Here is a 26,958-nt window from a genome sequence, read left to right as displayed (position 1 = left end):
GGGACCCCCAAGACCTTCACTGCAACTCCCCTCAGAGACCTCCGTGCACTTGCTGTCATGGAGTCTGGTATGGGGAGGGCAGTTTTCCCCATGAGGCTAGGCTGGGGAAAGCCTTTGTAAGCACCCATAGTCAGGCCTGAAGGGCCACATATAGGACTTTAACCAGGAATGAGAGCTTCTCAATCTCATTGATTCCCTTTCACTCTTGCTTTTTCACTCTGGTGAAGCCAGTTGCCATGTCATGAGCTGCCGTGTGAAGTCCACATGGTAAACAACGGAGGGTGGCCTTGGTCAACAACCAGCATGAACTGAGGTCCTCGGTCTCAGAGCTGTGAGAAACTGAATCCTACCAACAACTGCAGGAGTGAAGTTAGAAGAGTTTCCTTCTACAGTGGAGCCTTGAGGTGACTGTAGCCCTGGATGACCCTCTGAGTGTATAGCCTAGGGGAGACCCTTAGCAGGAGAACCCAGCTCAGCTGGGTCCAGACTTCTGACCTATAGAAGCTTTGAGGTTATAGGTGTTGGTTGTTTAAAGCTTCAAAGTGTCAATGCAATCAGATAGCGGATATCCATGCTAATGATGTAGCTCCCACATTCTGGAAAATTGCCCTGGTCATGAACTTCATTCTAGCGGTTTGTTTCCTTTTCTTTGAAAACAGAGTAAAATTATAATGAGTTTGTACTCTTCCCAAGAAACAAGATGCTACTGTTGGAAAGAAGATGTGGGAGGGTAGGAATTTATTGGCGAGGAGTTCAAGTATCTCTGACCCCCAGACCATCCTTTCCTTGCCTGGTTGGGGGAAAGACAAGTGCTGCTATTTGAGAATTTATGATTTGTGTGCAAAACAGTACAGACTAAGACTTATTTTTACCCTAAAATGTATCTAGACTCTATTGAGAAGAGCATTATGAAGTATTTGGAGAAGAGAAAGAAGAGAACTTTGAAATAAGATTGAGCCTAAACGAGGTGGGTCATGAACAAGCGGCATCTCCACTGAACACACTGAGAACAGCTCTGCAAATGTTCCCACCCTCCATGCCTGTAAATAAACATCTTTGCCTCCAAAACTGAGTAATGTTTTGTGTGTGTGTCCTGGAAACAAAGACACTGGGTGGTGTTTAGGGATAAGTGAAATCGGAGAGATGGGACGCGCACGCTTTGTGTGCTCAGTGCCTTGGATTTGGGAATCGAGGAAGGGATCAATAACGATAAGAGGGAAGAACAAGAAAATTGAGGAAGTAGAGACGACACTTCCTCTTCTTTCAAAAGAGCCTGAGTCTCTGCTCAGCTTCTAATTGTGGTCCTGTGTAGACGGAGCCTCCAGAGCTGAGGCAGCGTTGGGTGGAATCCTTCAGTGGATTATGAGTTTTCTGCACTCAGGGATAACCAGCCAGCTCTTGGATTTACTCTCTTTTTCTTGCATGTAAGTAAAATCACTCCTTGGCTGATGTATCAGATGTCGTTGCTTGGCTTATCAAGGTGGCAAAGCAACGGATACCCCAGCACTCTCTCTTTCAGAATGGTGATGAGTTTTAAAATGTGACTCTTGGGCGATGATACAATGTTGGCTCAGCTCTTTATGAACCTGCTTCTGGGAAGTCCAGGGTTAAAATTACTCTTTAATATCCTGGGAGAGTGGTTGTATACTCATTCTGCTTTTCCCCTTCCTGAATGGATGTTGTATTGACAGGCACTTGGACTGCAGACCATGGGTTTGATTTAGAAAAGCTCAGTTTAACACTTGTTTGGGTCCTGAGGAATTTGCCTGGAAACACTCTGTGGCCACCCTCTTTGGAGAAGCTGTGCTCTTTGTGGAAGATCCCCCTTTGTAGGCAGGCAACTGGAGGGGATTTTACTCTTAGGGAAAAGTCACAGGCTTGAAATCACACCTGTACGTAAATGAGAAGTTAGGTAATGTTGGTCCTGAGGTTTTTACCAAATGCATCTGGAGCATCTGGGTTTCTTCGTGTGCATGGGAAAGAAATGTCACTGTAGGAGTCAGAGTTACTACCCGCCAAGGCATCTTTGACTGTAGCAGTGGATTTTCTTTTCTGCAGGGCCCATGTGTTCCTACTACTGCCCTAGGCAGTGCACAGTCATATATAGAGTCTGATTCCTCTAGTACTAATTATTTTACATAGAAAATAGGAACAGAAAGAATACGGGTTTCTTTCATGCAAGTGAGGAGGAAAGGGGCTTCAGTGTATGTATTTGTTGAGGGACTCATTCTTTAATCGCTGTTCTAATTTTCTTCCTTTCCTTTCCTTGTATATCCAGTGTCTTTTCTGGGGAGGGTGTGTGTGTAAACTGCTTGCAGGAAGCGGCATTAAGCAAATGCACATCAGCTAAGTCTGGAAATAGGAAGTTCTTTCCTGTGGTAGTTTTCTGTGGCAATAAGAGATAAGAAATTACTTCATGACGATTGCCTGAGACTTTCCTTTTGACGCGGGTTTCCTTGAACAGCTCACTTCTGCTTTCCATCCAGCATGGAGGTAGGCTATAGGAACTGGTAACGTCAACACAGGCTGACAATTTGCAAGCGTGTTTCACATGCAAACAGATGTGAAAATGAAGAAAATCCTAAACAACGAGCTCTCCATGTTGAAAAAAAATTCACAAAAGGAGGGGGGGTTCCTATACACTGAGCATTCAAAATAGTGTCTGTCACATAATATGCTCTCTGTCGGTTTTTATCAAATGGATAAGTGATGGGGATTGTTCCTAAAGTGAGTGTGGTAAGATAGCCTTTGCTTTCTCTCTGTTACTCTGACCCTTAAGGAAATGCTTGTTGGAAGTCGAAGTGAAGGAAGAGAAGAGGTGAATATAAAGGGGAGAAGAGAAGAAAGGGGATATAGACATGAGATGAAAAGAAGTGGTGATGGAAGGAAAAGCCCTAAGTGTGGCAGTCTGGTCGTGATGGAGGTGGTGGTATAAAGTTGGAGCTGGTGGTGGAGGTGGTGGAGGTGATGGTGGAGGTACTAGTGGGTATGGTGGTGGCTGTGGCAGTGATGGTGGCAGTGGTGGCAGTAGATATGGTGGTAGGGTGGAGGTGATTCTGGGAAAGCAATAAAATATAGCCAGGAGAAAACACAAATGTGGAGTCAGACCCATCTGTTCAAACTCTATGAGCTCTGGAGCTGTAAAGTGGTAATTATAACACTGAGCTTTTGGGGTTGTGTGTGAAGGTAACATATCCAATTGCCCATGGTCTGCTCCTTCATGGGTCTTCACTAAATGGCATTTGTCAATATATTTTCTTCACCTTTCAAATCATCACAGGCACTTTAAAAATTTAGCCACCAATTTGTATTTCCTTCTTTATGCTTTTCAGTATTTTCTAAATTACATAAATAAGCATGATTCTTTTAAAGAATTATGTATTAATAATAAATGTTATGAGCCTAGTTATTAGGATGGTTAAGCACATGACAGTAGATCCATATAAAGGAATACCATTAATCCACAGATGTTTATGGAAATATCATCATTTATTAATGCTAAGTAAAAAGCAGCAAAAGCACAACTGTTTCAACTATGTAAAAATGTAGAGAAGCAAGATTGAGGTAAATATGCTAAAACGTTACTATATGATTAGTGGATTTATAGCTGTTAGTTAAAGTTGTCTTTGTACTTTTCTATTTTTTTTCCCCAAGTTTTCCATTAGTTGAGCATATCTGGGCTACCTTAATAATCTGAATACAAAATAAATGTTGATTTAAAATAAATGAACAAAAATTTAACCCTCTTTTAATCTTTCACCAAAAATAAAACAAAAACAGCTTTTTAGTTGTAGCATGCTGATGTTTGTGGTTCATTAAAATCTAAGTCATGACACAGTTGATGTTATTTAATGTTGTATGGAGATTCCTTCTGAGATTAAGACTGGTATGGAGTCATGTGATAGCTCTAACGTGAAAATAAACAAATAAGATCCCATAGGGGGCTGACTGGTCTCATTCATGGCTAGAATCACATTTTTAAAAAAGGGTTATTTTCTCTGGATGATTTATAACAGCCTCTAAACATGTATTGAATGACTTTCTAGCAAGTTCAACAGTCAGTTCCATACCATAGTCCCATAGTTAATAGTTCTAAATTACACTTAGACTTGCCAGCATAAGAGTAATTACTTCTTTAGGGCATGTTGACTTATCTTTATCATCTTGGCATACACAGGGAGAGATTGGAAAACGTTTTTGTGAAGTCAAGAGATAATTCTTGTTGTTAGGATCTTGGCCATCTCATCTCACGGAGCCAGTGACAGCCTGTCACCCTGGAAGAGTCTCTGATCAGACTCTAGCCTGAAATCAGACACCCAGGCTCCTAGGTGTTGAGCAACTCTCCTTAGTCTAAAAAATGATCAGGTGAGAGATATTTGCCATAGAAACAACTGAGGAACAAATGTGACCCAAAGACAGGCCTCCCAAACCAAATAGCCATTGAAATAGAAGTAGGGGAAAAGCGAAATTTAGCCAGTTTAAACTCAGCCCCAAATTACTAGACTGTGGGTAAGCCCTTTCAAAAATGTCTGAATATATTAGTGAGAGCGAGTTAAGATTAGAAGCAAAAGAATTAATCTGATAGACAAGAAACCTCCTGCCCAAACGTCCCAGCGTGGAATATAACTTGCACTAGAAATAGCACAATAGCCTTTTGAATAGAGAGTCCGTAGCATTTTCAGAATACTGCATGTGTGGGGCACGGAATAAGGACCGACGATATTACTGAACACCTTCTATGTTCCAGGAACCATAAGCAGCACTTTTACTAGTACATGAACAATTTCAGTCACTTCTCAAAACAATCCTGGGAAACAGGAGTTGTCCTTTCCATGGACCCAAAGCCTAGAGAAGAGAAGTACCCGGTCGAACTCCCACGTGAGGCAAAGGCAGAGGCAGAGGCAGAGGCAGAGGCAGAGGCAGAGGCAGAGGCAGAGGCAGGGTTCAAACCCAGATCTTTGAGTGTCTCCCCTGTGGCTTGGCCACTGTGTCACAGGGCCCTTAGGCTATTTTCATTCACATTAGAGATTTTCTTACATCAGCTAGCAGTTTGAGGCCAAAATTTGGGGCAAAAGCTGGGTTTGAGTAGAGGCATGGTCTACTTTGAAATCTCTTTAAGTGAGATTCCTTTCCTTTTCCTGACTGAGAAGGTAGTGAAAAGGACGACTTCTTTCTTCTTCAGGGAACTTCCCGTGCCCTACAGGATGGCAGGTATGGTTAGACTGCTTTCTAGGCAGTCTGGTGGTAGTATGTAGGGACTGCCACTCAACCAGAGGGGAAGAAAGGGGCCCGGGGGACAGTAGCATTCATGGCTCTCTGGACCATCCCTGTAGTCCGAAACCCTCATCAAGGCAAACGACAGTTTCATCACTGCAAGGATCCTCCTTGTGGCCCCTTTATATAACTTATCTAATCTGAAAACATCCAATTTACATTTTGAGTGTTGATGGACCCATACTGATGGGGCTTTATATTAGGCTCTGTGTATCCATGGGAACAGCATATTTCCAGGGGTTAGGAGACCTGGGCTGCCCATGACATATAACAGTTGGGTGCTACCGAGAAAGGCATTTAACTTCTTTACACATAAGTCTTCCCTTCTAAAAAAAAAAAAAAAGTCTAACCAGTATGTTTTCTGCTGTGGAAGAAAGTAAAAATGTTATAAACCAACGGGGTCTTCTTTCTTCACTCCTGTTCCAGTTTCTTACCATGTAGAGACTCCTTTGGCATACAAGAGTTTTACTGACAGAAGAGGATTAAAGGTAGTAGGGGGTGTGATGGGCTGAATTGTGCCACCTTCCCCCCCAAAGATATGCTAAGCCCCAAGCCCCAGTACTTCAGAATGTGACTTTACTTGAAAATAAAGTAGTTGTGGATGTCATTAGTTGAATTGAATTAAGGTGAGGTCCTAATGGATGGGGCCCCTAATCCAGTATCACTGATGTCCTTATAGGAAGGCAGCCCTGTAGAGACACACAGCTCATGACAATAAAAACCGACATTGGTGTGTCATAGCTTCAAACCAATGATTGCCAAGGAACTGCCACCTGGCACCAGAAGTTTAGGAAAAGGCAAGGAAGGATTGTTCCTTAGGGTTTCAGAGGGAGCATGGCCCTGCCAACATCTTGATTTCCGACTTCTGGTCTCCAGAACTGTGAGAGCATAAATTCCTGTTGTTGAGCCACTCGGCCTATATTCTGTAGTATTTGCATTATGTAGTATTTTGCTACGACAGCTCTAGAAAACATACAAGGGGAAAGAATAAAAGTCATTTTCAGTGCTAGTGATAAACTCATCTGCATTGTTGGCAAGCACTTCTAGGGACCAAATCCAGCATGACTCACTTCTCGGACTTTAACCTGTGGCATTGGGCCTCAAACAGTAGAGTCACTTCTTCCTTGAATGGGAATGAATAAAGACAGTACACAATGAAACACATTTACAAAATGAAAATCAGGCTATTGTAAAATCTATAAAAAAGCATCTTTTCATAAATTGAATCTAGCTAGAGATTCCAGATTATTGTACCAATGTGGTCATTTGCTAGATAGGGAACATTTGTGTCTACTTGGGAGGATATTTATTTCCTCAAGTTGTATATTGGAGGAAAAGCTTAAGTATTCTGACTTGGAAAATAATGCAATGTGATGGTACTTTGGTCCAAATATGAAATCTAAAACTTAAAGCATATAGCAAATGGAAACTCCCCAATTAATATGCCATCAGATCATTAATAAATCTAAAATGGTTTAATCTAAAATTATTGAGTCCTTTGATACATAAAATTAATTTGGTACCTGCCTAGTTATTTTTATGACAGCATAAGTAGCCAGGATTTCAAGCATCCTTGGGTTTCTCTGCAACATAAGAATCTCTTAAATCCTCTTTTCAATAGGGTTTAAATTACCCTAATTCTTATTACCATAATTACCTCTAGCAGAACAACATTCTTCTAGCAGGAAAACATCATTGTATGAGGCTAGTCATTTAATCTACACAAAATTAAAAATATATTTTTGATTCCTCTTTTATTTTTTTTAAAGATTTTATTTATTTGAGAGAGAGAGAGAGAGTGAGCAAGCATGTGTGGCCAGGAAAGGGTAGAGGGAGAGGGAGAGAGATCTCCATCAGACTCTGCACAGAACCCAGAGCCTGATGGGGGGGGGGTTCGATCCCATAACCCTGAGATCATCACCTGAGTTGAAAACAAGAGTTGGAGGCTTAAATGACTGTGCCTCCCAGGTGCCCCAGGTTTTTTTGTTTGTTTGTTCTGCTTCCTCTTTTAATTGGCCTATATTCAATTTTCTTTAGACTTATTATTCAATTTATATAATCTCTTTCAAAATGCATGACAGAAATTTGTGAAATTCTATTTTAAATTTGAGCAGGGCAGTTCTTTTTTTCCCTTATAGTGAAGGAAAATTCTTTCTTAGGAGTCTTATGCTCTGATCTCTAATGTCAGAAAGAAATAGAACATTTAACCATTTATGGGCAAACGTATGTATTGATACTGAACCTTGGTTTAAAATAGGAAAATACAGACTTCTCATAAAGGAGAGCAATGAAGTTGATTCAAAATATTTCCCAGGAAACTCAGTTTAGCAGTGTTCATTCCTATAGAATGTAATTCGGTGCCTCATGTCACAACTCACTTGGCTGAACTTATACTAAGTCATGTTTTAAGAAGGAAACCTTTAATCTTTCCAAAAATTGAACTATCACCATGAAAACCATACTTTTTAGGCTACTTGTTTATAATTATTCTGTTGGGATACCTCAGAGCATAGCATAGTATTGGGGAAGTTTGCAATAATTTTTATAGTCTGATGATAATTTTTATAGTCTGATGACCATATATAGTCTATTAATTTTTTGAATTTATTTATTTATTTATTTATTTGATGGACAGAGACCACAAGTAGGCAGAGAGGCAGGAAGAGAGAGGAGGAAGCAGGCTCTCTGCTGAGCAGAGAGTCAGATGCGGGCTCGATCCCAGGACCCTACGATCATGACCTGAGCTGAAGGCAGAGGCTTTAACCCACTGAGCCACTCAGGTGCCCTTCTTGAACATTTTTGAAAATTCTGTTCTTTTAGCAAATTAATAGTTGCAACAAGAACATTTTACTAATTCACTTAAAGTGCAGGCCAGTTATAACCTTGTTTTTTCTACCTGTTGAACGCTTGAAGCAAATTTTGCTAAAAGCCTTGTTTTCTGGTTCTTTGTTGGACCATAAACCCCAAACTCTCTTGCCGTTCTCACAAAAAAGAGAAGGCACGTAATTGGTCTCACTAGTGAGTACGAATGTTAATCATGTAATGTGATAGGAGACCCTTTTTGAATATTCAACATTCACTACATGCCTATCAAATAACTAATATTTTCCAGGTGTTTCATTGCAGAGAACGAACAAGATCACATTTTAAGTTCCCTTTTATGAATTAACTATCTTTTCTTGGTTAGATTTAGTTACAGCCAGCTGTCAAAGAGAAGGATCTGAACTTGAACTCTCTTGGTCAAATGTGGCCCAAGTTTTCCAGCTAGAACTAGGTTTCACCCTGGAATGCAAGCTACCAAGGTTTTCTGCCGCCGGATTTTCAGCTTGATTAATCAAGTAGAGCTGCTCTTGCGTAGGTAATGGGGACTTGAGAGGGAATTGTCAAGCAAGGTTTGAGCTAGGCACAAGAGCACCATTTGTGAACACTTGGAAACATTCCACAGTTATGTACAGATTGTTGCCTTGAGAGGAACGCCAGACTGCAAGCTATTCTGAGCCGGGAAGCCAGCAAGCTAGTATGAGGAGAGAGACACCAGAGCATTTATCAAAGCTGAGTAAGTGAGCAGAGCAAGTAGGCCTTGGGGATTCCCTCTGAGGCGACTTTGCTTTCAAGTTTTGGTATTCTTCATAACAGCAGGGTTCTAGACATGGGATATGGTCATTTCTACTTTGCATTAAATACTTACTGCTGTGTGCTTTGCGATGGGAGCAAATTAGCAAGAGCTTCCCCTCTCAATCCTGGATGTGGTTGGGCATTAAGTATCTCTGTTTATGCCCCATGGGCTCATGTTTCTTAACCATTGCTCTCAAAGTCTCCCCTTGGGTCAAATCTGGGGCCCTTCTCTGTACTCATCCTCCTGGATTCATCATCTTTCAGGATTGGTAACATACTCCAATTATCACTTCTGTAGGGCTCAGGACTCAGGATTTTCTACCACTTCTACCTTAATGCCCTATACTCTCTCTCTCTCTGATTTCTCCCTATGTCTTTCTGTCAACCATAGCCTCTGATCTGATTTACTTCTTGGTTCTCTGTCTTGCTGTCTGTAGAGTTTCTCTCTTGGGAAGTTCCCTGACCTCAATTCTCCTACAACTGTTGTTTCACAGAATGATTGGAAAACCCATCTTTCCAGTCTTGATCTAACTGGTTTCCCATTCAGTTTCCTCTTGCTAGCAGGGTTGTGGATACATGCTGACATTTATTGTCATGCTTCAAACCAAATTATTACCCAGCATTCTCTGGATATTCTCCTTAGACTTTTCTGAGAATTCATGGAGAGTTGTTCAAAACAAATGAACTTGGTGAGGTATAGTTTTTTTTTTAAAAAAGCCATTAGGTTCTCGTCTTCCCTCATTTAGGGGTTAACAGCATGTTTCTCTAGTCATACTGCATTATGCGTTGATATTGTGTGCTTGTGCCTATCCCTGGGTCAAGTTAGGTTTGGTGTCTGATACTTCTCTTCCCGGCCAACTGGTCCCCCAAGTAAGAAAAACTTTCTTCTCTTTCCATGCCTGTTCTCCCCAGTCAGTAGTCCCCAGGCAAACTTGGCTGTGGCCAAATATCTTTTCTTTCCCTTGTCCCCAGTTTCTGTATTTTCTTTTCATGATTATTCAGGTACCTTGGACTAATTTCTCTGTTGAGCTCTACCCCTTGCTTGGCTCTTCAGCTTGTGCTGGGTCTCCTGGTGTAAAGGAGAAATTCTGTGATTCTTTGGCTTACTTGAATGTCTTATATGCCATTTAGCTGTCTTTTTATTATGCAGATATTTCCATTGAAAATCTGCTCTATTCTCTTGAAGAGCCTAGAGAAATGTCACATATTGATATTTCGGGATCTGTATTTTAGGATTAGGCAAGTAGGAAGCTGCTTTCTCAAAAATAGTTCTCTAAATTTTGTGTTTGCTTTTGTTTTTGTTCTATTCTATCATAGGGAGACCTCCTACTAAATCCTAAATGCTTGTTCACATGGAAGCTCTGAGCTGTGACTGCTTCACAATCTACTGAGTGTGTGTGTGTTTATTTTCTTATATTGATACAAAGACTTTGTACTGTCTGTACGTGGGGCAGACAGTAACACATCCATTGAGGAAACTGAGGCTCAGAATGGTTCAGTGTTGTGTCTAAGCCATGCTGTTAGTGAATGACTGAACTGAGTCTTGAACTCCAGTTGGCTGTCTCTTACAGGAGGTTTTTTCCCTTTGGAGAATTCTGTTGCCTGGCTTTTATCAATAAGTTTTCTCTATTGATTTAACATCAAGGTGATTCTGAGTTCAAGCCTAATCATCTTCTGCCCCTCACTGTCTCCTAGCTTGGGTTATCCCATCAGGCATGTGTTCTCAGCCTTACACTTGCCTGGGTTGGGAGGCCCCTACTCACCTGTCTCATAAGCTTGATTTTAATGCTTACTGCATGGAATCAGACACCAAACACACTTTAGCTAGGAGGGAATTTAGACTCTGTTTACTCTAACACTGCCACCTTATGGGTAGGGAACTGAGGCCCAAACAGATTCTGCGATTTCCCAAATGTGTACAGCCTTTTGGAAGTGAGGCTTGGTTCACTGCCTAGATTTCCTGAGTCCTAGATGTTCTTCATTGTGAAATCTGGGTGAACATGAACCCATTCTTCGAAGAGAAAGTTCTTTAAGTTGTTATGAGTTAGTAACACCAATGTGAGAAATAGCCATTCAGATTCTTCCAAGTGAGCACAAAGTCAGATTGCCAAACCAGCTGGCCTGCATGTGGAGCCTTGAGCTGATAAATCCTGATCCACACCCCATAAATGTTAACTGTTGAATAGAAGGGCTGCGTCATTTATTTTTTAAGGGTTTTTCAACTCTTCTCATTTCAAATGTCTTTCGGGTGCCTGGGTGGCTCAGTGGGTTAAGCTGCTGCCTCCGGCTCAGGTCATGATCTCAGGGTCCTGGGATCGAGCCCCGCATTGGGCTCTCTGCTCATCAGGGAGCCTGCTTCCCTCTCTCTCTCTTCACCTGCCTCTCTGTCTACTTGTGATCTCTCTCTGTGTAATAAATGAAAAAAATCTTTAAAAAAAATAAAAAAAAAATGTCTTTCTAGATAATGAGGTATTGTTCTTTGAGTAGGAAGATGGTAGATTTACTTTATTTCATCCTTTTACTCTTCTAAAACTCTTTCTTTGTCAAGGCTTTGCATGCACAAGCTGTCCAGGTTGAGGGCATGGTCTGTGACAGAGGAAAAATTGAAATGAATTGGCTGTGTGAGGATGCAGCCTATGATTTTAGTTTCAGTAACACTCTGAAGACCATCAGGAAATGAAGCCCATCTAGTTTTGCTGTCCTTGGATAGGATACAGATCTGTGTTTGCACAGGTAGGAGTTAATGCTGGCTTTTCCATTACAGCAAGTTTCTTTCAAGTCTCCCTAACCACCATCCCCTTGTCCCTACGAAGCCTGCTTCAGGGTCAGCTGAGTATCCAGAATTGCAAGCCATTTTGAAGACGTCCCAATTACACATCTCTTTACTGACAGTTTTTCCAGATCCTGTAATGCACCCTTAAAACAGAGAACCCTTTCTCTCTTGTGTCTCCCTCATTAAGTGACAACTTCTTTTAGTCTCAGAAGGTATTTTTGCTGACTTTCTATATGGTAGTTTCTCTGTGATTTGGAAGTCTGCATAAGATGGAGGTGGAGAAGGACACTCTTAATTGGTGTTGAAGAGATGGGATTTCAAGCAGAACCTCTACAAAATGCTTGAGTCTTTGAAGGAGAGAATCTCTTCAAACTTTTTCAAGATATTTAAATCAGAAAATTTTCATTTTTATTTTTTGTTATTTACTTTTAATGATTTCTTTACTTATTTGAGAGAGAGAGGGAGAGTGGGGTGAGGGTAGGGGCAGAGGGAGAGGGAGAATCTCAAGCAGACTCCCTACTGAATGAGGAACCCCATGCAGGGTTAGCTCTCACCACCCTGAAATCATGACCTGAGCCAAAATCAAGAGCTGGAGCTTAACTGACTGAGCCACCCAGGTTTCCCAGAAAGATTTTAAATACCAATTTTAGTTTCTTGATTTATTAAGTTTAGACTCTCAGGTAAGTATTTGTCATTCACAGGCTTTCATCAGAAGTTGCATTTGCTTCATAAAAAGTTATCTATAGGCCAAATGTCTTGCAGGGTATGTAGTAGAAAAATGTCATGGTCCCTGATTTCTTAGTTGCATTTGACTAAATGTGAATTAACGAAATTGTAGCAGAATATTCTTGATGGGAACTGTGTCATTTCCATATGGAAATAAGATTCCTTTTTTTTTTTAATTTTATTTTTTATAAACATAGAGTATATTTTTATCCCCAGGGGTACAGGTCTGTGAATCGCCAGGTTTACACACTTCACAGCACTCACCATAGCACATACCTTCCCCAATGTCCATAACCCCACCCCCCCTCCCAACACCCCTCCCCCCATCAACCCTCAGTTTGTTTTGTGAGATTAAGAGTCACTTATGGTTTGTCTCCCTCCCAATCCCATCTTGTTTCATTTACTCTTCTCCTACCCCCTTAACCCCCAATGTTGCATCTCCTCTCCCTCATATCAGGGAGATCATATGATAGTTGTCTTTCTCCGATTGACTGGAAATAAGATTCCTTTATTAAGGTTCACCTTTAGCTAATAGACTGGAAAATGCTGAGTCAAACTTTAGGACTAAGCAAGGCTGTTTTTGCCCCAGGAAGTATTGGAAGCAATGTGTAGTGATAAAAGTTAAGAGGTAATCATCACGTAGAAGTCTGGTTCCATGTCTGAACATACTCGTGAGGGGCCCTGTCAGAGAATATTCTTGGGCTGGTTTTAGAGTCGCAACCAGTAGAACTTTCTTGGGCCAAGGGTCAGTTGAAGGAGAGGCTATACTTTTAAAAGTACTGTTGGTTTTCTGTTAAAAGGAAGGTTGTTTCCCATCCTATTTTGTTTTGAGGGAGTGGAGTGAATTGGATCTCTTTTATCCCATACTTAAAAAAAAAATGGATTCTGCCTTTGTTGTTATTGGTTATTGTTGTGTTGTATCAAGGAAGATTATCCCTATGAGGAAGTATTCTATTCTGGTAGGCAATATGGGATTTCAGTTATTCCCACCCCACACATACTTAGTCTTTTCATTTTCTTCTTGCCCGGGGAATAAGAGCGTGCTCCTTGCCACAGAAGGTATGTTGTGCTGTAATTTTGTACAGGTGGAAGTTTCGGGTTAGCTAGGAGCTAATAAGAAATTTTAACAGCATGGAATTCCGGATCGGAGCTAGAAAGTGCTCTGGAATTTGCTAAGAGGAAAACAAGGATTCAAAACTGAAACTGGTCCGGATTTGACCTGAGACTATATGTTCCCCTGATGTCAAGAGATCTCTTAATTAACATAGAGTTGTCAGGAAATCTATAGTTTTCCTCATTTGCTTCCTCAGCCTTTGGAGCCTTTGGACCATAACAAAAGCTGGTGTGGGACTGTTTAGTGGTCAAATAGGTAGGGATTCGGGTAAGAAATACTCCATTTTCTTTTTTGTATGAGCAATATAGGAAGTCATGACAAAGGTGCCTGTGTGAATAGTTAAAAATGTTATTCTTAGTCATTTTACAAGGAGGTAACTTCAAACTTTTTCCTATTTCCCAGAAAAATTAGAACCTAAACCAATACCTTTTTGCACAGTTTGGTATTGAAGATTGTTTCTTTTTGTAGTCTTCTAAGATTTATGCTTAGTAGCCTTGAAAAGAGATTTAAAATATTTTTCCTTGGTATTTATAATAAGCCAATCAGTGTTTTAGGCTGAGTATCACTCCGAATCATGTTAGTCAATCATAAAGCATATTTTGGAATTCCCTAACCAGATTATTATTTACTTGACTGTGTTTTGAATCATTCGACAGCATCGAAGCTTACGTTGCTTCATTTTTCTAAGGTGAAATCAAGAATCTAGCATAATAAAGTAGCATGGGAACCTCGGATATCATCCGGCATCAACTCATATTTGAGACAGAAGAACCTGAGACTGGAGAACATGGGAGTCTTCAGTGAGGTCACAGTGCTAACTTGTGGCAGAGGGAAGAGAGGAAGAGAGGCTCCCAGGTTAGGCAAACTTCTTCACGAAGGATTTTGTGTAGGGCCACTGATAAGCTTGTTGCAAGAATTCTCTGCCTTTAGTGCCTGTGGTTCTTGGTCACGCCAACTCAAAGAACGAAGAGGTGGACTGGATGAAGAGTGGTGGGCAGCAGAGGAAGGTTTATTGAGCAATAGCACAAAGCTCCCAGAGAGGGAGGGAGGCCCGAGAGGGTTGCCCCAGGAGTTTCCAAGTTCTGGGATTTTTATGAGTGCTTTTGCGGAACTATCTTAAGCAATCAGGGTGTGCTGAGTCGTGCCAGTCAGGGCTCCGGTCACGAATCTGTCTACCTCTTTGGTTAATGTCTACATGCTGATGGTCTTTTTTGGGCTGACATCTGGGGACTTCTGTCTTAATTACCCCTTGCTTGTTATGAGGATGAATGCCTTGTGGTTAATTGTCTTATTTTAGAACGCTTTGGAGAAGTCACTTCTGAAAGGCTGCAAAGCAGAATGCTGATGTGGTCTGTCGAAGCTGTAAAACAGGATGTCAGTGCTGTTTGATCTTGGCTGTCTTGACTCCATACCTTCCTGTTGGGTACCCTGGCCTTGACTACCTGATTGTCCAACTCACTCATAAGATGCTGACACGCCTTGTAAATCTCCAACGTAGAGAAAAATTTTAATTGTAGGGATTTTTTTTTTAAAGATTTATCTATCAATTTTTAGAAAGAGAGAGAGAGAGTAAGAGAGAGTGAGTACGGGGAGGGGCAGATGGAGAGAATCTTTCAAGCAGATTCCTCACTGAGTGAGGAGCTCAAAACGGGTCTCAATCCCACCACCAGTGAGTTCATGACCTGAGCTGAAACCATGAGTTGGAGGCTTAACCAACTGAGCCACGCAGGCACCCCAAATTGTAGGGGAATTTAATAAGCAGCTTTCCCCAATTTATTGGGCAAGGAACACCTTCCTGGCAGAACTGAGCAAGCCTAGGGCTCATTAACCATACTTTAGAAATACTGTTCTTTGCCTTACTCCAACCTTCAACCAAAATATGTTTTTTTTTTAAAGATTTTATTATTTGACAGAGAAAGAGATCACAAGAAGGCAGAGAGGCAGGCAGAGAGAGAGAGGGGGAAGCAGACTCCCCACCAAGCGGAGAGCCGGATGTGGGGCTCGATCCCAGGACCCTGGGATCATGACCTGAGCTGAAGGCAGAGGATTTAACCCACTGAGCCACCCAGGCGCCCCCCTTTTTTTTTTTTTTTTTTGCAAGTGAAACAGTCTTAACAGCTGTAATTTCACACTTTGTTGGCCCCATTCTTCTATATCTAGGGGAAAAGGTCCGGGAATGCAATGGAAATGAGAACAGTAAGTGACTCTGGAATTGTTTTTGTTCTGAATCTTCAGGACTTGAATTAGATTTAAATCCTAAAAAAATGAATTAACTGGTAAGGGAAGGAGAAGCTTCTTAACTCTCTCACTAGGTAAACCATAAAACAAAGGCAGAGAATCAGCAATATTTTGTTGCAAGGAGAGCAAAATTCTTAAATGATATGAATACATATGGAGGCATATAGGATGAACCTTGTCTTGCTTCTTCTAACTCAGCAAAGCCCATCCAAATTATGATTATGACAGCTGTGTCAGTAAGAAACTATAACAACTACTTTATATGAAACTAAGTATGTTCACTTAAATTAAGAAAAGGGAAGAAACATTCATGAAGTTGCAGTCAAAATAACGGAACAGAATTCATTAGAAACTTTTATTATCCTCTCCCCAGGAGCATGTTAGCACTCTGAGGACAGAGAATCACGTTTGTTGCCCACTATCTGTATTCCCTGTGCTTAAAAGAGTGATTGGCACAGAGCCGATGCTTAGTAGATATTTGTTGAATAAAATAGTTTATTTTATTAACTAGTCATTCTTTATTGATAAGGTAATGCAGACATTCATTTAAAAATTTAAACATTATGAAAGAACACAGGATAAAAAGTTATGTTTAGGGGCGCCTGGGTGGCTCAGTGGTTTAAGCCTCTGCCTTCAGCTCAGGTCATGATCTCAGGGTCCTGGGATCGAGCCCCACGTCTGGCTCTCTGCTCAGCAGGGAGCCTGCTTCCCCCTCTCTCTGCCTGCTTCTCTGCCTGCTTGTGATCTCTTTCTCTGTGAAATAAATAAATAAAATCTTTAAAAAAAAAAAAGTTATGTTTACTCTTCATCCAGGACTTCCAGACTCCCACCATAGAAGAAACCATGGTAACCCATTCGCATAATGTTTTCCTAGAATGTTCTATGCATATCTAAGCATATATACATATATGTGTGTATATATACACATATACATTTATATATATGGTTGTTTTTAAATAGGTAGAGGCACACTATATAGGTTGTTTTAATGTTGATTTTATTCAATTAAATATCTAAATGACATAGATTTTAAGAATTGCTTCCAATAAATGAAAAATTATATAACATTGACATTTTGTTTTTCATATCTTCATGATTTCATATGTTATAAACCATTTGTGTTTCTTTTCTATGAATTGCTTCTAAGTTCTTTGTCTATTTTTCTATTGATTTAATGGTCTTTTATAACTGACTTGTAAGAGGTCTTTATATATGAAGGAAATGAGCTCATTGTCGTATGTGTTGAAATATTTTTCCCAGTTGATCATTTGTCTTTTGACTTTTTATGGTATTTTTTTTTCTATGCAGAAAAAACCCATTTTTTATGTAGTCATATTCACTAATCTTTTTGGAATTTGGGTTTTGTGTATTGCTTAGGAAAGCTTTCTAATCTCCAAAAGGAAATAAATTCTCCTAATTTGCTTCTAATAGTTTTATTATTTTATTTTATATACTCAAATCTTTGACTCACCTCAAATTGAATTTGATAAAAGTTGGCTTTATTAGATGTTTTCCAATGGCTCATCAGCTGATTAAGCCACATTGCTAAATTTTAATGTATTTAAGCATTCATTTTAAAAAAGTTAACTTTGTTATTAAGGAAAATTCCAAACTTATAAAAGTAGATAGTGAAGAGTGAGGAAGATGACCTGATGGGCAAGATTTTGACATTTCTGCCTTTATCTGAAGACTGAAAACTTTCATTTCTTTCAGTTTAACAACTTCAGCTGTGTAGGTTGGAATAACAAGGGTGTGTTATTTAAAACTGACTTCTCACATCACTCCCAATAAGTAAAACAAACAACCACTTCCACAAAGGAAAACTTAAAAGTTTCTGTAATTTTTAAATGCTGTAACAGTGATGATCACAGGGAGCAAAATATCAAACAATATAATTCTATTTCCATCCTTATTATCTTTCTATTACTCTTCACTTCATGATCTTGGGGGTACCTACAATCATATGGAAAAATCTGACTCATGAAGAACAACATCAACAGAATTCATTTTGTTAATTTTCTAAAAGTCTAAGTGGATTTATGAATAGCAGCTAATGCTTGGATGACAGTACATGTTGGTGTATTTTGTTATTTTGTATTTCTGACACTATTTTTTATTTTTATCTTAAATATTTTTCAACATGTACCTAGTTAGGTTTGATGAATGGAAGGCACAGCTAGTCTTAAAATGTGCTGCATTAAAATATAATTATTGCCAGAGAATGAGAAGATAAGCCACAGATTTGGAAAAATATTTGCAAAGGCATATCTGATAAAGGACTGCTATCCAAAATATACAAGGAATTCTTAAAACTCAACAAAAAAGAAAACGAACAACATGATTAAAAATGGGCAAAACAGAGGTGCCTGGGTGGCTCAAACCTTTGGCTTGGGTCGTGATCTCAGGGTCCTGGGATGGAGCCTCGCTTCAGGCTCTCTGCTCAGTGGGGAGCCTGCACCCCACCTCTCTCTGCCTGCCTCTCTGTCTACTCATGATAGATCTCTCTATCTAATAAATAAATAAAATCTTTTAAAAAATGGGCAAAATATTTTCACAGAGACCTCACCAAAGATACAGAACAAATACACATATGAAAGATGCTCAACATCTTACCTTGTTAGTGAAATGCAAATTAGAACAACCTATTAGAATGGCCCAAATCTAGAACACTGACAGCACCAAATGCCAGAGGGGATGTAGGGCAACAGGAACTCTCATACATTGATGATGGGATTGAAAAAGAGCACAGCTATTTTGAAAGACATTTCAGTGGTTTCTTACAGAACAAAATCTATCCTTGCCATACTATCCTTCAATTGCACTCCCTCATATTTACCCAAAGGAGCTGAAAACTTATTAGCTGCACAATAGATGTTTGTAGATATTTGGCAACATAGTTGCCAAAACTTGGAAGGAACCAAGATTTCCTTAAGAGAGGAATGGATAAACAAACTGGCACATCCAGACCATGGAATATTATGAGCTGTTAAACAGAAATGAGTTATCAAGCAATGAAAAAACATGGGGGACATTTAATGAATCTTCTAAGTGAAAGAAGTCAATTTGAATGGGCTATGAACTGTATGATTTCAACTGTATGGCATTCTGGAAAAAGAAAAATTATGGAGACAGAAAACACACAGAGGTTGATGGATTGAGGGGAGGGAGAGGATATTTAGGGCACTGAAAATATTCTGTATGTTACTATTCTAGTAGATACACAACATTACTGATTTTTCAAAACCCATACAATGTACAATACCGAGAGTTACCGGTCATGTGAAATGTGGACTTTGGATGATAATAAGGTTTCAATGTAGGTTCATCAATTGTAACAAATGTATCACTGGTGGCAGGAAAGAGAACAGTGAAGTCTCATGGTAAGGTGAGTTTTCTAATTTTTTCTGGCAGTTTTTATCAGTTTTTGCTACATGTATTTTGAAATTCTGTTATTAGCTGTATAAACATTTTTTAGATTTTTTAAAAATCTTTTTGCATTTTTAGATCTTTTTAAAAATTAACATATAATGTATTATTTGCATTTTTAAAAAAAGATTTTATTTATCTATTGGACAGAGAGATCACAAGCAGGCAGAGAGGCAGGCAGAGAGAGAGGAGGAAGCGGGCTCCCCACCGAGCAGAGAGCCCAACGCGGGGCTCGATCCCAGCACCCCGGGATCATGACCCGAGCCGAAGGCAGAGGCCCAACCCACTGAGCCACCCAGGCGCCCCTATTATTTGCATTTTTTTTTTGCATTTTTAGATCTTTTTAAAAATTAACATATAATGTATTATTTGCCCCAGGGGTATTGGTCTGTTAATCATCAGGCTTACACATTTCACAGCACTCACTATAGCACATACCCTCCCCAATGTCCATAACCCAAGCACCCTGTCCCTACCTCTCCACCCCCCTAGCAACCCTCAGTTTGTTTTGTGAGATTAAGATTCTCTTATAGTTTGTCTCCCTCCCAATCCCGTCTTGTTTTTTTTTTTTTTCCACCCTACCTGCCATGGCCCCCTGCCCTGCCTCTCAAATTCTTTATATCAGAGATGCCATATGATAATTGTCTTTCTCTGATTGACTTATTTCGCTTAGCATTAATACCCTCTAGTTCCATCCATGTCATTGCAAATGGAAAGATTTAGGTTTTTTTTTTTTTTTTTTGGCTGCCTAGTATTCCATTGAATATATATATACCACATCTTCTTTATCCATTCATCTGTTGATGGACATCTAGGTTCTTTCCATAGTTTGGCTATTGTGGACATTGCTGCTGTAAACATTCAGGTACACCAGCCCCTTCAGATCGCTACATTTGTATCTTTAGGGTAAATACACAGTAGTACAATTGTTGGGTTGTATGGTAGCTGTATTTTCAACTCTTTGAGGAACCACCATACTGTTTTCCAGAGTGGCTGCACCAGCTTGCATTCCCACCAACAGCGTAGGAGTGTTCCTCTTTTTCTGCATCTTTGGCGACATCTGTTGTTTCCTGACTTGCTAATTTTAACCATTCTGGCTGGTGTGAGGTGGTATCTCACTGTGGTTTTGATTTGTGTTTCCCTGATGCCAAGTGATGTGGAGCACTTTCTCATGTGTCTGTTGGCCACTTGGATGTCTTCTTTGCAGAAATGTCTGTTTGTGTCTTCTGTCCGTTTCTTGATTGGATTATTTGTTCTTTGGGTGTTGAGTTTGATAAGCTCTTTATAGATTTTGGATACTAGCCCTTTATCTGATATGTCATTTGCCAATATATTCTCCCACTCTGTTAGTTGTCTTTTGGTTTTGTTGACTGTTTCCTTTGCTGTGCAAGTTTTTGATCTTGATGAAGTCCCAATAGTTCATTTTTGCCCTAGCTTCCCTTGCCTTTGGTGATGTTTCTTGGAAGAATTTGCTGTGACTGAGGTTGAAGAGGTTGCTGCCTGTGTTCTCCTCAAGGATTTTGATGGATTTCTGTCTCACATTGAGGTCTTTCATCCATTTGGAGTCTATTTTTTTGTGTGGCGTAAGGAAATGTTCCAGTTTCATTCTTCTACATGTGGCTGTCCAATTTTCCCAACACCATTTGTTGAAGAGACTGTCTTTTTTCCACTGGATGTTCTTTCCTGCTTTGTCGAAGATTAGTTGACCAGAGAGTTGAGGGGTCCACTTCTGGCGCTCTATTCTGTTCCATTGATCTATGTGTCTGTTTTTCTGCCAGTACCATACTGTCTTGATGATTGCAGCTTTGTAATAGAGCTTGAAGTCTGGAATTGTGATGCCACCCATTTTTTTTTTTGGGGGGGGGGTGGAGTGTTCTTTCCATTTCTATTTTTCGGAAGAGTTTTAGGAGAATAGGTATTAATTCTTCTTTAAATGTTTGGTAGAATTCCCCTGGGAAGCTATCTGGCCCTGGGCTCTTGTTTTTTGGGAGATTTTTGATGACTGCTTCAATCTCCTTACTGGTAATGGGTCTGTTCAGGATTTTTTTTTTTTTTTTTAAATTCCTGGTTCAGTTTTGGTAGTTTATATGGCTCTAGGAATGCATCCATTTCTTTCAGATTGTCAAATTTGCTGGTGTATAGTTGCTTATAATATGTTCTTATAATTGTTTGTATTTCTTTGGTTTCGGTTGTGATCTCTCCTCTTTCATTCATGATTTTATTAATTTGGTTCCTTTCTCTTTTCCTTTTGATAAGTCTGGCCAGGAGTTTATCAATCTTATTAATTCTTTCAAAGAACCAGCTCCTAGTTTCATTGATCTGTTCTACTGTTCTTTTGGTTCCTATTTCATTGATTTCTGCTCTGGTGTTTATTATTTCTCTTCTCCTGCTGGGCTTAGGCTTTCTTTGCTGTTCTTTCTCCAGCTCCTTTAGGTGTAGGGTTACTTTGTGTGCTTGACACCTTTCTTTTTCTTGAGAAAGGCTTGTTTTGCTATATACTTTCCTCTCAGGACTGTCTTTGCTGTATCCCAAAGATTTTGAATAGTTGTGTTCTCATTTTCATTTGTTTTCCTGAAATTTTTAAAATTCTTCTTTAATTTCCTCATTGAACTGTTCATTCTTTAAGATGTTTTTAGCTTCCATGTATTTGAGTTCTTTCCAACTTTCCCCTTGTGATTGAGTTCTAGTTTCAGAGCATTGTGGTCTGAAAATATGCAGGGAATGATCCCAATCTTTTGGTACATTTGAGACCTGATCTGTGACCCAGGATATGATCTATTCTAGAGAATGTTCCATGTGCACTAGAGAAGAATGTGTATTCTGTTGTTTTGGGATGGAATGTTCTGAATACACCTGTGATGTCCATCTGGTCCAGTTTGTCATTTAAAGCCTTTATTTCCTTGTTGATTTTTTGCTTAGCTGATCTGTCCATTTCAGTGAAGGGGGTGTTAAAGTTCCCTACTATTATTGTATTATTGTTGATGTGTTTCTTTGATTTTGTTATTAATTGGTTTGTATGATTGGTAACTCTGATGTTAGGGGCATAGATGTTTAAAATTGTTAGATTTTCTTGTTGGACAGTCCCTTAAGTATAATATAGTGTCCTTGCTCATCTCTTATTATAGTCTTTGGCTTAAAATCTAATTTATCTGATATAAGGAGTACCACCCCAGCTTTCTTTCTATGTCTGTTAGCATGGTAAATTTTTTTCCAACCCCTCACTTTAAATCTGGAGGTATCTTTGGGTCTAAAATTAGTTTCTTGTAGACAGCATATTGATTTTTTTTCTTTTCCCATTCTGATACCCCATGTCTTTTTTTTTTTTTTAAGATTTTATTTATTTATTTGTCAGAGAGAGAGAGAGGGAGAGAGAGCAAGCACAGGCAGACAGAATGGCAGGCAGAGGCAGAGGGAGAAGCAGGCTCCCTGATGAGCAAGGAGCCTGATGTGGGACTCGATCCCAGGATGCTGGGATCATGACCTGAGCCGAAGGCAGCTGCTTAAACAACTGAGCCACCCAGGCATCCCACCCCATGTCTTTTAATTGGGGCATTTAGCTCATTTACATTCAGGGTAACTATTGAAAGGTATGAATTTAGTGCCATTGTATTGCCTGTAAGGTGACTGTTACTTTCTAGTCTGTTACTTTTAGGGTCTCTCTTTGCTTAGAGCACTTCTTTCAATATTTCCTGTAGGGCTGTTTTGGTGTTTACAAATTCTTTTAGTTTTTGTTTGTTCCAGAAGCTTTTTATCTCTCCTATTTTTAATGACAGTCTAGCTGGATATAGTATTCTTGGCTGCATATTTTTCTCAGTTAGTGCTCTGAATATATCATGCAAGTCCTTTCTGGCCTGCCAGGTCTCTGTGGATAGGTTTGCTGCCAATCTAATATTTCTACCATTTTATGTTACAAACCTCTTGTCGTGAGCTGCTTTCAGGATTTTCTTTTTGTTGCTGAGACTTGTAAGTTTTACTATTAGATGATGGAGTATGACCCTATTTTTATTGATTTTGAGGAGGGGTTCTCTGTGCCTCCTGAATTTTGATGCTTGTTCCTTTTGCCAAATTAGGGAAATTGTCTGCTATAATTTGCTCCAATATACCTTCTGCCCCTCTCTTTCTTTCCTCTTCTTCTGGGATCCCAATTATTCTATATTGTTTTGTCTTCTGATATCACTTACCTTTCAGATTCTCCCCTTGCAGCGCCCTTGTTTGTCTCTCTTTTGGTCAGCTTCTTTATTCTCCATCATTTGGTCTTCTTTTTCTTCTTCTTTTAAGATTTTATTTTTATTTATTTGTCAGAGAGAGAGAGAGTGAGCAAGAGCGCATAGGCAGGCAGAGTAGCAGGCAGAGGCAGAGGGAGAAGCAGGCTCCCTGCCGAGCAAGGAGCCCGATGTGGGACTTGATCCCAGGACACTGGGATCATGACCTGAGCCGAAGGCAGCTGCTTAACTGACTGAGCCACCCAGGCGTCTCTCATTTGGTCTTCTTTATCACTAATTCTCTCTTCTGCTTCATTTATCCTAGGAGTAAGAGCCTCCATTTTTTTTAATGAGTTTATTTATTTATTTGACAGGCAGAGATCACAAATAGGCAGAGAGGCAGGCAGAGAGAGAGGAAGGGAAGCAGGCTCCCTGCCAAGCAGAGGACCCGATGTGGGGCTTGATCCCAGGACCCTGGGATCACGACCCAAGCCAAAGGCAGAGGCCTTAATCCACTGAGCCACCCAGGTGCCTCAAGAGCCTCCATTTTTGATTGCACCTCATTAATAGCTTTTTTTTTGTTTCAGCTTGGTTAGATTTTAGTTCTTTTATTTCTCCAGAAAGGGATTCTCTATATCTTCCATGTTTTTTTTTTAGTCCAGCAAGAACCTTGGTAATCATCATTCTGAACTCTAGTTCTGACATATTACTAATGTCTGTATTGATTAGGTCCTAGCTATTGGTACTGCCTCTTATGTGTGTGTGTGTGTGTGTGTGTGTGTGTGTTTGTGGTGAGTTTTTCCACCTTGTCATTTTATCCAGATAGTAATACAGGAATGAGATAACAAAATACTACAAAGGTAGCAATGACCCCAGAAAAATATACACTAACGGAATCAGAAGAGACCTGAAATTGGAGGGAGAAGAAAGGGAGAAAAAAAGAAAAAAAAAAATATATATATATTAGACTGGTGAATAGAACAGAGCCACACACTTGATTTGGGGTGTATTTTGGTCTGTTAGAAGAAACTACCTCCCAAAATTTTAAAGAAAGAAAAACTTACATATATAAAAAAATAAGGGTAAACATGATGATGGGATGGGATATGACTGTAAAGATGAAAATTAAAAAAGATTCTAGAAAAGGAATTGATAAGGTAAGTTGGTTGAAAAAAGAAAAAAAAAGAGGAAAGAATGTGTCAGGTTGGAGACTATAAAATAGCCATGTGCTAGATTTAGTGTGTATTTTGACCTATTAGAAGAAATTGTACCCCAAAATTTTAAAGGAGAAAAAAACCCCTATATATATATATATATATATATATATATACACACAAAAATAAGGTTAAATGCAATGAACAGATAAAATATGACTATAACAATGAAAATTTAAAAAGATTTTTAAAAAGGTATTGATAAGATAAAATAGTTAAAAAACATTAAAGTAAGAAAGAGGAAAATAAAAAAAAACAGAATAAAAAAATAAAATAAATAATTAACTTTGATAAATTAAAGGATCATGGGGAAAAAAGCCATGGATTCTGTGTTGCTTTCCCCTAGCTCTGCAGTTCCTCAGTTCTCATTGATTAATGAATTTGGCCTTGGCTGGATGTCTTGCTGATCTTCTGGGGGAGGGGCCTGTTGCAGTGATTCTCAAATGTCTTTGCCCGAGGTGGAATTGCGCCACCCTTGCCAGGGGCCATGTTAAGTAATCTGCTCGGGTTTGCTCTTGGTAGCTTTTGTTCCCTAAATGCTTTCTGTACCACTTTGGAGGACAGGAATGAAAATGGTGGTTTCCCACCATTGTCAAATTTGACAATCTCTGTCTTTTATTGAAGTGTCAGAGCATTTACATCAATTATTTATATGGTTGGTTGTAAACCTACCATACTGCTATTTACTTTCTATTTGTCATGTTGACTTTTTGTTCCTTTTCCTCTTATTCTGTCTTCTTTGTGATTAGTTGAGTTTTTATTTTAATTTATTTTATTTTATTTTATTTCCTTGTTGGCTTACTAGCTATTACTCCTTGTGAGTACTTAAAGGAGATCCTCAGCGAATATCTGGAAGTCTTTTTCTATATAGCTCTTTTTTCTGTTCCTCTGCCCTGTGAACTCTGATTTCTTTGGTGTCCCCAGCAGAGAGGTCTTTCTGAGGTTTCTCAACTTTGAGTTCTCAACTTTCTGAGTTGAGAAAATCCAGAAAGGTGTTTACATTCTGCCTAGGGTCCCCAACACTACTTTGGGGACTGAAAGCTTTCTCAACGCACTGAATTCAAGTGATCAAGTGATGTTGAGACTTGCCTTATTTGTTTCCTATCTCTCAGGGATCGTTATTCTACATTTCCTGACTTCCAATGCCAGGAGAGCCATTATTTCTATAGTTTATGCATTTTTGTAGGTTTTTTTTTTTTTTTTTTTTTTCAGGAAAGAGGATAAATCCCGTATCTGTTTTTGTATGTTGACAGGAAATACATGTACTTATAAGGGGTTTGGGCTACCTGTTCTCTCTACCTGTAGAACTCTTCCTTTTGGACTTCACATGACAGACATTTTAGTCCTTTAGATCTTAGTTAAATGTCAGCTCTTTAGAGAAGTTCTCTCTCATCCTCAATCCAAAAGAGCCACCCAGATACTATCACATTTTTCTATCCCTTTGTCTCTGATACTACTTTCTGAAATCTCCCCCAGATGATTTAATTATTTGGCTTTTTTTTTCATCTTTGTTTTTTCACTAGATTATAAACTTTAAGAGATTAGGGAGGTTGTAGATCATATTCACACCAATTCCTTATTGCCTGTAGCAATGCTCAATGCACAGTAAGAATCTGACATGCATTTATTGAACGAATAAATGAACGAATTCTTATTTTTGTTATGTTGCTAACTTTATAATTTCTACTCAAAATGTGGTCTATAGATCAGTGCTAGTTCACAAACTTACTGGTCCACAATGAAATAAATTTAGAAATTGAGAGTAACTTTAGAAACTTTGTACCAATTCAGTATAAGAATTTTGTGTCTAGGGTCGCCTGGGTGGCTCAGTGGGTTAAAGCATCTGCCTTCAGTTCAGGTCATGATCCCAGGGTCCTGGGATCGAGCCCCACGTCAGGCTATCTGCTCAGCAGGGACGCTGCTTCCTCCTCTCTCTCTGCCTGCCTCTCTGCCTACTTGTGATCTCTGTCTGTCAAATAAATAAAATCTTTAAAAACAATAAAAAAAGAATTTTGTGTCTATTATATCTAGTAGTAAAAATTTGAGTTCTTGGAATTTGTCTGTCTTTTTAAAATTTTATTTTTCTGGTAATTAATTTTGTCTTTTATAGAAGTGTCTTCTAGGATGGGTTAGAATTAAAAAGATAAACTGGCCTTTTCAGGTTGTAGATAGTTAAATAACCTCGGGATTATATGCTATTGGGAAGAGTATTGAATTTTTGAAAGGAATCAATTTCGGAAAAGTCATTTATTTTCCATTTAATTCTGACTCATTACACATGAACTTGAGTTTTCATATGCACAATGAGGGTGATGGACCAGATCAGGAGTTACTACTTTTCTTTTTTCATACTCACTTCTTTGGAAGCTAATTGTT

At 39.3% G+C, this 26,958-nt stretch overlaps 1 protein-coding gene across 4 annotated transcripts in view; it reads left to right on the top strand.

Annotated features, from left to right (window-relative positions):
• Positions 1-8,732: 8,732 nt before the first annotated feature.
• The window catches only part of IPCEF1 (interaction protein for cytohesin exchange factors 1), a 181,792-nt gene continuing 163,566 nt past the window's right edge, over positions 8,733-26,958 (top strand). For 3 of the 4 annotated variants that reach the window (XM_047733016.1, XM_047733015.1, XM_047733013.1), the window contains exon 1: positions 8,733-8,830. The gene's annotated coding sequence lies outside the window, so the exon portion shown is untranslated. The remainder of the gene's footprint in view (positions 8,831-26,958) is intronic. The other variant, XM_047733014.1, reaches the window with a different exon arrangement.

This window comes from Lutra lutra, chromosome 6 (assembly GCF_902655055.1).
Source record: "Lutra lutra chromosome 6, mLutLut1.2, whole genome shotgun sequence".
In the NCBI taxonomy this organism is placed as follows: Eukaryota; Metazoa; Chordata; class Mammalia; order Carnivora; family Mustelidae; genus Lutra; species Lutra lutra.
This window is presented reverse-complemented; position numbering and strand designations above follow the sequence as displayed.